We start from the raw sequence: 11,729 nt of genomic DNA, 5'->3' as shown, positions 1-11,729 counted from the left end.
GAAGTGCTTGCATGAAGGTGTGCTCAAGTGCAGCAATAAAAAGCTTTGTGGGGTTTTCATTTATTTATGAATGAAGTTGCTTTACAGATGTACAAAATGGTGCTTCAGTGGGAAGTCACGCCATTTTTTTTTAAAGCGTGTGTGGCCTTATGAGAGGAATTATTGTCGGTGCTAATAATCTGTCGTAGATATGGAGAATATTGTCCAGGCGGCTGCTTCCTATTACTCCGACACGTTCTATCTATATTTTGATGATACACTAAAATCAAAAGATTTGTAAAAATCTTTGAATGAGTTAGGCTTTTTTCTAATCATTTAATAATTATACAGATTACAATGTAGAGGTACTGTACTTTTTTGGGGAATTTTCGTTTACAATCATACGGAGCCCCTAAAGCAGGGGTGCTCACACTTTTTCTGCAGGCGAGCTACTTTTCAATTGATCAAGTCGTGGGGATCTACCTCATTCATATATACAATTTATATTTACTTATTTATGAAATATATGTTTTTGTTAACAAGTTAAAGGTGTTTAATGATAATGCAAGCATGTTTAACACATATAGTTAATATTGTTAACAAGTTAAAGGTGGTTAAAAATAATACAAGCATGTTTAACACAAATAGTTAATATTGTTAACAACTTAAAGGTGTTTAAAGATAATACAAGCATGTTTAACACATATAGTTAATATTGTTAACAAGTTAAAAGTGTTTAAAGATAATACAAGCATGTTTAACACATATAGTTAATATTGTTAACAACTTAAAGGTGTTTAAAGATAATACAAGCATGTTTAACACATATAGTTAATATTGTTAACAAGATAAAGGTGGTTAAAGATAATACAAGCATGTTTAACACATATAGATTCCTTTCTTTCATGAAGACAAGAATATAAGTTGGTGTATTACCTGATTGTGATGACTTGCATTGATTGGAATCAGACAGTGGTGCTAAAAACGTCCGCATTTTCGAATGGAGGAGAAAAAAAGTCCTCCTTTCTGTCCAATACCACATGAAAGTGGTTGGTTTTTGCCATCTTATTTGTCCAGCTTCCGTACTCCTTTGTATACACTTTACAAGAAATACATTGTCGGCAAACTCCGTAGCTTGCTAGCTTGTGCACGCCAGCTTTCTGAGACTCTTATTTTGGTAGCGCAGGCAGGATGAAGCAGAGCTTTTATTGTGCAACTGTGCAGTCGGTCTTTGGAGTTTTGACGACAGGTACGGCGCCAGAGTCTGTTGAAATAAAGTGTTTCTCGCCTTCCAGTCGGTAATTTTAATGAGCTGGCAGCAGTCAGCGTCATCTCAGAAGACCCTCGGGTGCCGTGAATGTCAATCAAGTGACGAAAGTGACGTCATAGTGAAGATTTATGATCGCTCATTTTTAGGACTATTTTTTTTAATGCCTGGCTGGTGATCGACTGACACACCCTCCGAGATCGACCGGTAGATCGCGATCGACGTAATGAGCACCCCTGCCCTAAAGGGATATGGGGGAATTTAAAAAAAATATAATTTTGTATTTTATTTTATTTTTTTAGACATGTATCTCGTGTGCACGAGAAACTTTTTATAAAGTCACGAAAAAAATTAAACTTTTTTTAATAATTTAATTAATTTATTTATTTTTTTAGACATGTATCTCGTGCGCACGAAATACATGTCTAAAAGAAAAAAAATTATAATTTTTTTTTCTTCCGTACAATCATTACGACAGTCGGATTTCGTTTTTAATGCATTCTAAATATTAAATAAATGCGATTAAAAAGTCCTTAAAAACTATTTCAAGGTATATATGTAATATGCTGACAGTCACATTTATAATATTTAATATTGACATATTTTGGTCATTTTGAGCATAAGCAGCACTTTTAATTTCAAAAAAGCATCCCAATGTTCGCTTTTTTTTAAACATCACTGATTATTACTCACTGACCACTTTATGACAGCCAACAAACATAAGAAAACATCACTTACTGTACAATGTCCGCTGTCATTAGGATGCCACCTGCTAAAGAATGTCTCACAATCTCAGTGGCCTAGTGGTTAGAGTGTCCGCCCTGAGATCGGTAGGTTGTAGAGATGCGCGGTTTGCGGACACAACCGCGGAGTCCGCGGATTATCCGCGGGTCGGGCGGTTGAAATAAAAAAAAATTAGATTTTATCCGCGGGTCGGGTCGGGCGGTTAAAATAAAAAAAAATTAGATTTTAAATAGATTCAGGCGGGTGGCAGTTAAACCAATTGGTAAATATATATACATAGTTAAATGTTGTTACCCACATACGAAAAACGAGCAGGCACCTGCAGCATATGCCACAACAGAAGAAGAGAAAAAAAAGAGATGGACACTTTTACGGAGCGGAGAAGGGACGCCTCGCCAGGGTCCGGGACCGAGGCCCCTTCCCCCGAGAGGGCCCCACCGGGAGCCGTAGCTGAGGTGATCCGCGAGAAGGGCCCGACGCACGTCCAGGGTCACCACCGCGCCCACCGCACCGACACCCCGCCTCGTCCGCCTTCGCCGCGGCCGGCGTCACGCGCAGCAGGTAAGCAGCTTACCTGCCCGCCACCCCCGTGGCCGGGGGCTCGTAACAGGGGTCACTCCGCGCGCACCGCCCGCGCAGCTTACCTGCCCGCCACCCCTGTTGCCGGGGGGCGCGTAACAGGGGTCACTCCGCGCGCAGTGCGCTCACGAAAGGGGTGGGGCTCACCCTGGTGAGCCGAGTGGGCCACTTTTGGTAAGCAGAACTGGCGCTGCGGGATGAACCGAACGCCGGGTTAAGGCGCCCGATGCCGACGCTCATCAGACCCCAGAAAAGGTGTTGGTTGATATAGACAGCAGGACTGTGGCCATGGAAGTCGGAACCCGCTAAGGAGTGTGTAACAACCCACCTGCCGAATCAACTAGCCCTGAAAATGGATGGCGCTGGAGCGTCGGGCCCATACCCGGCCGTCGCCGGCAGCGAGAGCCGCGAGGGCTAGGCCGCGACGAGTACGATGGCCGCCGCGGTGCGCGCTGAAGCCTCGGACCTCCACGCGCTTGGAGGTGCGCTCAGCGCGGCTCCCAGATGATTGCGCACTGGTGTGCGTCTGGGCCGTGACAGCGTGGCACGCATTGAATGTCTCTGCTGCATTGGATCAGTCTCCTTTCTTTAACAGGCAAAAGCTTTATAACCTCACTAATGCCTTGCATCGTCTATATTAGATATATAACAACGGGCGGGTGCGGGCGGGTGCAGTTTTGATTAAATGTTAGTTCGGGTGGATGCGGATGGTTGACGACTTTTGTGATGCGGTTGTGGATGAAATAATTGCCTATCCGCGCATCTCTAGTAGGTTGTGAGTTCAAAACCCCGGCCGAGTCATATCAAAGACTATAAAAATGGGAGCCGTTACCTCCCTGCTTGGCGCTCAGCATCAAGGGTTGGAATTGGGGGTTAAATCACCAAAGAATGATGCTCACCGCACACTTTTTTTAAATACAATTTTTTTTTTTCCAACTTTTTTTTATTGGCATTTTCAAACAGACAGAAAAAAGTGCAAGTCAAAACAGTAAAATTTTAAAGTCAGTAAATGATTCACACCCTTTCCCTTAAAACCCAAACCACCCACCCACCCTCCCACCCCACTCAGGTCCCACTAACGAGGGACAAATGGCACAATTATGTAACAAGTAAGACGACAAAGACAGACACATTCTCACACACACACACACATACGCGGCCAGAGACAGACAGATATATATAAAAAAAAATATATATATATATATATATAATAATAATAATAATAATAATATATAATAAAATAAAAAATAGAATAAAATAATACTAATAAATAAAAGGGAGATTATTTCTCATCTGCGTCTGGACATAGGTCAAGAGAGTTGACATACAGCAAAAAAGGGCTCCATGAGCTTTCAAATGCTTGAACCGAGCCCTTTAGCGAAAACCTAAGTTTTTCCAGTTTTTAAATACAATTTTTGATTTTTTAAAAATCAATTCAACACATATGAATCACGACTTTATTCAAAAATCGTTTTTTTAAAACCCCTATTAAACACTACAGCCATCCGTTAGCTAAAGTGAATAGTGCAACCCTCCCAATTTGTCATGTTTCATGTGTCAGGTAAACGGCGACGAAGGGGGCCATATGAATCCCGACTGACACGTAGTGACCAGTCAGCGTACAGGACTTGTGTCGCGGTCTTATTCCACTCCGGCTGTGACTCGAGTGCGTCGCTCTACTCGGACCGCCGAAGGGGATGGAAACAACGCGCGACAACGGAAGACTTCCTCGTTCCTTCTGCTGTCACAACGCCGCAGCCCAAGGGCGGAAAAAATGAGAAAATAAAAAGTGCAGGGTCACGGCACCTCCACGCCATCCTGCAGATGACTGAGCTGACATTTATTCCCTATTCCTCTGGACAGCAACATGTACATGTCACAGTGGGGATGTTGCGTACAAGGAGAAGCCTGTGACGCAATGCCGGAGCTTAATGCACACGTGCTGTTTGTATGGGAAGATTTATGGTCATAAAAGCGCGCACGAGAGCGGAAGACAGACGGCGGTGGCGTGACAGCCACTCGGGAGACGTTGACACATGCCGACTGATGGATGGGTGCGAGAGGAGGAAGGAAGTGGGTTGCCAGTGGCGATGGGTCTGCTTCTGTCGATCCCATTTGCCTGATTTTGGTGATTGCTCAGAAGCTTTTGTGTGCTGGATCATGCGACGGCTCGGCTGGATGTATTTTTCATCATCCCAGCACCGTGTTTTACTTAATAGTCTTTTGCAGAACTCGTCTTCATAATTCATGACGTTTGAGTCCAAGTTGATGCTCCAAGTGCGTGTCTGTGTCGTGGTTTTGTTGCCAAAAGCATGCACGTTAGTAACATTGGAACCTCGTAACTGTTCTTTGTCTCCGTGTGCCTGTTAATTAACTTCAAGGCCAAAGTGACCCTCGACCCTTATGAGGACACGCAGTACATGGATGGATGACGTACAGTAAGGCCAGGGTTTTTATTGAGGGCATACTTGCCAACCCTCCCGAATTTTCCGGGAGACTCCCGAATTTCTGTGCCTCCCGGGACAACCATTCTCCCGAATTTCTCCCGATTTCCAGCCGGACAACAAGGTCCATGCGGACCTGAGTGAGGACAGCCTGTCGTCACGTCGGCTGTTCCTCCATATAAACAGCGTGCCGGCCCAGTCACGTCATAACATCTACGGCTTTTGGAGAGCGAACAACTGCACACACAACAAGAAGGAGACGAAGCAGAAGAACGGAGAAGAGACAGTCATGGCGACGACGAGTGACAGAGAATAGAACGAGGATGGACGATTCAACCCTAAACTCACTCCCCTCCTGCAAATTAAATTTCACAGATGCTGCCCATACCTATGCTCCTTCAAAGGCTGTGCTACTGGCTGCAAAGCATTGCACTTTCAAATACAACAATGAGTAGAGGAGTGTTATGTGTGTGTGTGTATATGTGTAAATGAATGAACACTGAAATTCAAGTATTTATTTTATTTATATATATGTATATATATATAAAATACAATAAATATATATATATATAGCTAGAATTCACTGAAATTCACGCATTTTTTTGCAAATATCGGCGGCCGATATATATATATATATATATATATATATATATATATATATATATATATATATATATATATATACATATATATATATATTAGGACATCCCTAATATATATATATATATATATATATATATATATATATATATATATATATATATATATTAGGGATGTCCCGATCCGATATTTTCATCGGATCGGCCGCCGATATTTGCCGATCCGATGCAAATATCGGATCGGGACATCCCTAATATATATATATATATATATATATATATATATATATATATATATATATATATATATATATATATATATATATATATATATATATACATGTATATATATATTAGGCCGATCCGATGCAAATATCGGATCGGGACATCCCTAATATATATATATATATATATATATATATATATATATATATATATACATGTATATATATATTAGGCCGATCCGATGCAAATATCGGATCGGGACATCCCTAATATATATATATATATATATATATATATATATATATATATATATAAGGGATGTCCCGATCCGATATTTGCATCGGATCGGCCTAATATATATATACATATATATATATATATATATATATATATATATATGTATATATATATATATATATATTAGGGATGTCCCGATATTTGCAAAAAAATGCGTATCGGCAAGGCATGGGAAAATGCCGATCCAGATCCAGTTTAAAAAAAATGCCGGTCCGTGTTTTCCAACGCACCGATTTAAATAATACATTCCACTTTTCTGCTGCTCCCTAATTTCCGTTCCGCATTTTCCAGCACACCTTCAACACATCCACAGGTCTGTGGATTCTCACGCAGTTGCTTTTAGCTGCTGACATTACACGACAGGCTCTTCTCACTCTTTCCTGTGTCTCCCTCTCACAGACAGCGAGCGCACCTTCTTACACACGTCACATACTGTCACGTCATACGTCACATACGTATACGTCCTCTCCCAGCAGAGAGCGAGGTAGCGGCATGGCTAACGTTAGCTGTGATGCCAGCGCAGCCGCTAAGGTGCGCGCCTGCTCAAGCGTCCTCTGCGCACGGCAAATCTATGCCACGCACAAAATCAAATAAAAAAATAAGCGCATAACAATTTTCGACACACGGACACGACAGAGAAAACAGTTTTCGTCATCATTGTTCAAATATTGTAACGTCTGTCGAGACGCTTATCTCCATTCGGTGCCACACGTCCACACCATCAAAATGCAGAGGCAAACATTTCCACATCAACACCGTATGAAAAAATTAGTGATTTTTTTTAGTTGTGATTTCCCTCTCTGCATGAAAGTTTAAAAGTAGCATATATTAATGCAGTATGAAGAAGAATGTTTTAATGTAGACACATAGAATCATCATACTGCTGTGATTATATGCATCAAGTGTTCATTCAAGGCTAAGGCAAAATATCGAGATATATATCGTGTATCGCAATATGGCCTTAAAATATCGCAATATTAAAAAAAGGCCATATCGCCCAGCCCTAGTTCAATGATGCCATTTCTGTTTGTCATGTATAATTTTGTCTATTTTGTGTTTATCCTTGAATAAACAGGTCAGTTTCTTGTTACCAACCATTGTGTATTATTCAAACTCCCCTAATTCAGCTGGCTAGTTGTTATCAAGAGTACTAAAACCCTTTTCAACATGATTCTGACAACTAAGTAGGCTAAATAACTTTAAACTTTAATACATGCTCGGATCGGAAGTGCAAAAACAATATCGGTATCGGATCGGAAGTGCAAAAACCTGGATCGGGACATCCCTAATATATATATATATATATATATATATATATATATATATATATATATATATATATATATATATATATATATATATATATATATATATATATATATATATATATAAATAAAGGAGAAATACTTGAATTTCAGTGAATTATAGCTATAAATTTGTACCTTAAAATCTGTAGATTTTAGGGTACAAACTGAGAGCTCAGTCGCCAGACTTTTACCATAAATTGTACGTTTTTACAGCATATTACTGTAAATGGAAAAACAGTACCACCGTTTATTTTTTTGACAGAAAAAGTGTAGTGACTGAGCTGCCAGTTTTTATTGTAAAATTTAGGGTTGTAGTTTGTACAGTGTATTACTGTAAATGAAAAAACAATATCACAGTTTTTTTTTTTTTTACAGTAATAGTCTGGTGACTAAGCTGCCAGTTTTTGCAGTCAAATCTACAGTTGTTTTTATGGTGTGTTACTGTAAATGGAAAATGGTAAAGTTCTAGGGACTGAGCTGCAAGTTTTTTGTTCTTGTAAAATCTACAGTTGTTGTTTGTATTACTGTCAATGGAAAAAAGGTAGCACTGTTTTTCTAAGGTACATTTCTGGTTACTGAGCTACCAGTTTTGTACAGTCAAATCTACAGTTATTTTTTTTAGTGTGTAATGTAAATGGAAAAAAAACGATACCGCAGTCTTTTTTTATGGTAAAGTTCTGGGGACTGAGCTGAAAGTTGTTGTTTTTTTACCGTAAAATCTACAGTTCTTGTTGTTATGGTGTCAAACACAGGAAAAAAACAAAACATAGCTAAACTGTCAGTGACAAACCTGACAAAAACGGTATGAACATATATTTTTTTTTACGGTAAATAATTTTGGCGACTGACCTGCCAGTTCTTTAGCGTAAAATCTATGCTGGTTTCTACGGTGTATTACTGTAAATGGGAAAACGGTACCACAGGGTTTTTTTACGGTAACATTTTGGGGACTGAGCTGTTTTACACCGTAAAATATATTGACATTTTTACATTATACACTTTGATGGATAAATTGCTTTGAATTTATAAGTCAAGCAGATACTTACATTTTTATTTTTATTTTAACAAATAGTATAAGTAAAGTATGTTAATATAATAGCTGTTGCCAGGGCCGGCCCGTGGCATAGGCCGTATAGGCAAATGCTAAGGGCGCCGTCCACCAGGGGGCGCCACGCCAGTGCCACAAATGTTGGAGAAAAAATAAATAAAATAAAAGTTGGTACTATTATTTCTAAATAAAAAAAATAATCCCACGTTAATTAAAATGCAAAGTAAAGCCTATTTAATAGAAATATTATTTGTTACAACATTACGCCCCCCCCCACCGGGGGGAACCCCCCGCACGGTGCGCCCCTCCCTTCCCGTATCATGACTCTTTTTGGACGTCACCACATCAAAAAATCAACACAAGATGTCAAAACGGCCAAAACTGTCAGGTGCCCAGGGAAGAAAAAAGAGAAAAGAAGAGGAGGAGAAACGAGAAAAGACAGAGGTAGCAGGTAGGTAACGTTAGCCTACATGAAATGATTTGTCTGTTACAGAATGTGATAGTAACCTGGCTTTTTAGCATTAAGATAATGTTACATGATTCGGCAATTGCTAATCTATAATCTGTTTTAACGTCGGGTTAATATTGTGGAGGGGGCTAAATTGTTATGGAAAATAATAATGTAACGTTAGGTAATTACAGTACTCACCTTACATTCCTTAGGGACAATTGTATTAGATCTTTTAAGCAGGTGTTTTTTGTTTACATTGTTATTGCCTTCTGGTTAGCTAATGTTTGCCCTGCAGGTAATAGTCACTTTTCCACCCCTTTATATATTAGATATAGTTGTAAGTAAAAAAAAAAGGTCAAAGACAAAGCTATTCGGTTTCTTGTGAGTATATACACTTCACTGCCGATGTGGGGGGGCGCCACCTAAAATCTTGCCTAGGGCGCCAGATTGGTTAGGGCCGGGCCTGGCTGTTGCATTCATTATTAGATTATATTAAAGTTGAAAAGATAGTCAAAATGGAAACAAACGAATACATTTAGTAAGCAAAAATGTACTATTATTATTTCCAGGTTTTTGCGGGCCCTATAAAATGATGTGGCGGGCCAGACAGGGCCCCCGGGCCTTGAGTTGGACACCTGTGATGTAAGCGACTGGAAAGCTAGTGTTGTAACAGACACACACTCCGAGAGGAGGTGCGTGTCACTTACAAATGACAAAAATGTCTTTAAACTCGTCCCAACCTGAAACGCAACAATCCTGACGGGTTGGTCATATTTGAAGAGTCCGTTTTCATCATACTCGGCCTGAATTCCTGGTTATGAAGAGTACATGCGTGAAAAACTGTTTTATCAGTATTTTATATAAAAGTTTTTGTTACTGTGCTTGGCGGGTAATATTTATCCGAGGAAAGCTATAATGATATGATGAATAATTACAAAACTGCTCACTTCAGACATAATGCCTCTATTTAATGTCAAATTACCACAAAATAGCACAATGATAATGACAGCACCTTTTAAGCGTTATATAAACGTTTTATTTTATTTTATTGTAGTCGAAGTAGCTTTAATAGTGATAAAAAAAAACATGCACTAGAAAAAATAAATACATACTGAAATACAAAATGATTACCAACATTTTGTTACAAAACACGCTTATTCACTTTTTTAAGATTTAAATAAAGTGAATACATTTACATTTTAAGCTATAAAAAATAAGTTTTTTGGCTATTTTTATTTTGTAAAAATAGCTCTGAGAAGAAAATAGGTGGCTTTAACCTAATTGACAAATGGCTGTATTTGAATACCACGCATGCGCATTTGTATTCCTGCTGCATTCAAACACTCCAAATAATGTGCGTCAAATACATAATAAGTTAGTGCGTGACGTCTAAACCTCATAAAATAAAATAAACATTTCATCCCCACATAAACACAGACAGCAATAGTCGTTGTGTTTATCAATTAATTATTAATTGGCGTTTTTATTTTCGGTTGTACTTTGGTTTCGGTTAAGTCTGTAATTTAAGCACTTTTCAATAGACGTTATAAAACGTTTTCACCGTGTAGCTATTGCAGTTACACGCATGTGTGGATTGATAAAATGTTTTATGATTAAAAACATCATGGCGAGACCAATATTTCCCAAATGGAAATCATAATTTCCGACAGCACTTGAACGTATCAGGAGCAGAGCACATTGACTGTTCACTTCAGACATAATGCCTCTATTTAATGTCAAATTACCACAAACTAGTACAATGATAATGATAGCACTTTTAAGCGTTATATAAACGTTTTGTTTTTAATGTTGCCAAAGTAGCTCTTATAGTGATAAAAAAACAAGCACTAGAAATAAATACATACTGAAATACAAGATGATTACCAACATTTTGTTATAAAACAAGCTTATTCACTTTTTTAAGGTTTAAATAAAGTGAATGCATTTACATTTTAAGTTTTAAGCTATAAAAAACAAGTTTTTCGGCCATTTTCATTTTGTAAAAATAGCTCTGCAAACCTAATTGACAAATGGCTGTATTTGAATACACATATGAGCACCACGCATGCGCATTTGTATTCCTGCTGCATTCAAACACTCCAAATAGTGTGCGTCAAATGCAAAATAAGTTAGTGTAAACCTCATAAAATATAATAAAAATGTCATCACACACATAAACACAGACAGCAATAGTCGTTCTGTTTATCAATTAATTATTAATTGGCGTTTTTATTTTTAGGTTGTACTTTGGTTTCGGTTAAGTCTGTAATTTAAGCACTTTTCAATAGACGTTATAAAACGTTTTCACCGTGTAGCTATTGCAGTTACACGTATGTGTGGATTGATAAAATGTTTTATGATTAAAAACATCATGGCGAGACCAATATTTCCCAAATGGAAATCAAAATTTCCGACAGCACATGAACGTATCAGGAGCAGAGCACATTGACTGTTCACTTCAGACATAATGCCTCTATTTAATGTCAAACTACCACAAAATAGTACAATGATAATGACAGTACATTTTAAGCGTTATATAAACGTTTTGTTTTTAATGTTGCCAAAGTAGCTCTTATAGTGATAAAAAAAAACAAGCACTAGAAATAAATACATACTGAAATACAAGATGATTACCAACATTTTGTTACAAAACAAGCTTATTCACTTTTTTAAGGTTTAAATAAAGTGAATACATTTACATTTTAAGTTTTAAGCTATAAAAAACAAGTTTTTCGGCCATTTTTATTTTGTAAAAATAGCTCTGCAAAGAAAATAGGTGGCTTTAACCT

This window comes from Nerophis lumbriciformis, linkage group LG38, assembly GCF_033978685.3.
Source record: "Nerophis lumbriciformis linkage group LG38, RoL_Nlum_v2.1, whole genome shotgun sequence".
Classification (NCBI taxonomy): Eukaryota; Metazoa; Chordata; class Actinopteri; order Syngnathiformes; family Syngnathidae; genus Nerophis; species Nerophis lumbriciformis.
The sequence above is the reverse complement of the archived record's forward strand: the minus strand, read 5'-3'. Positions refer to the sequence as shown.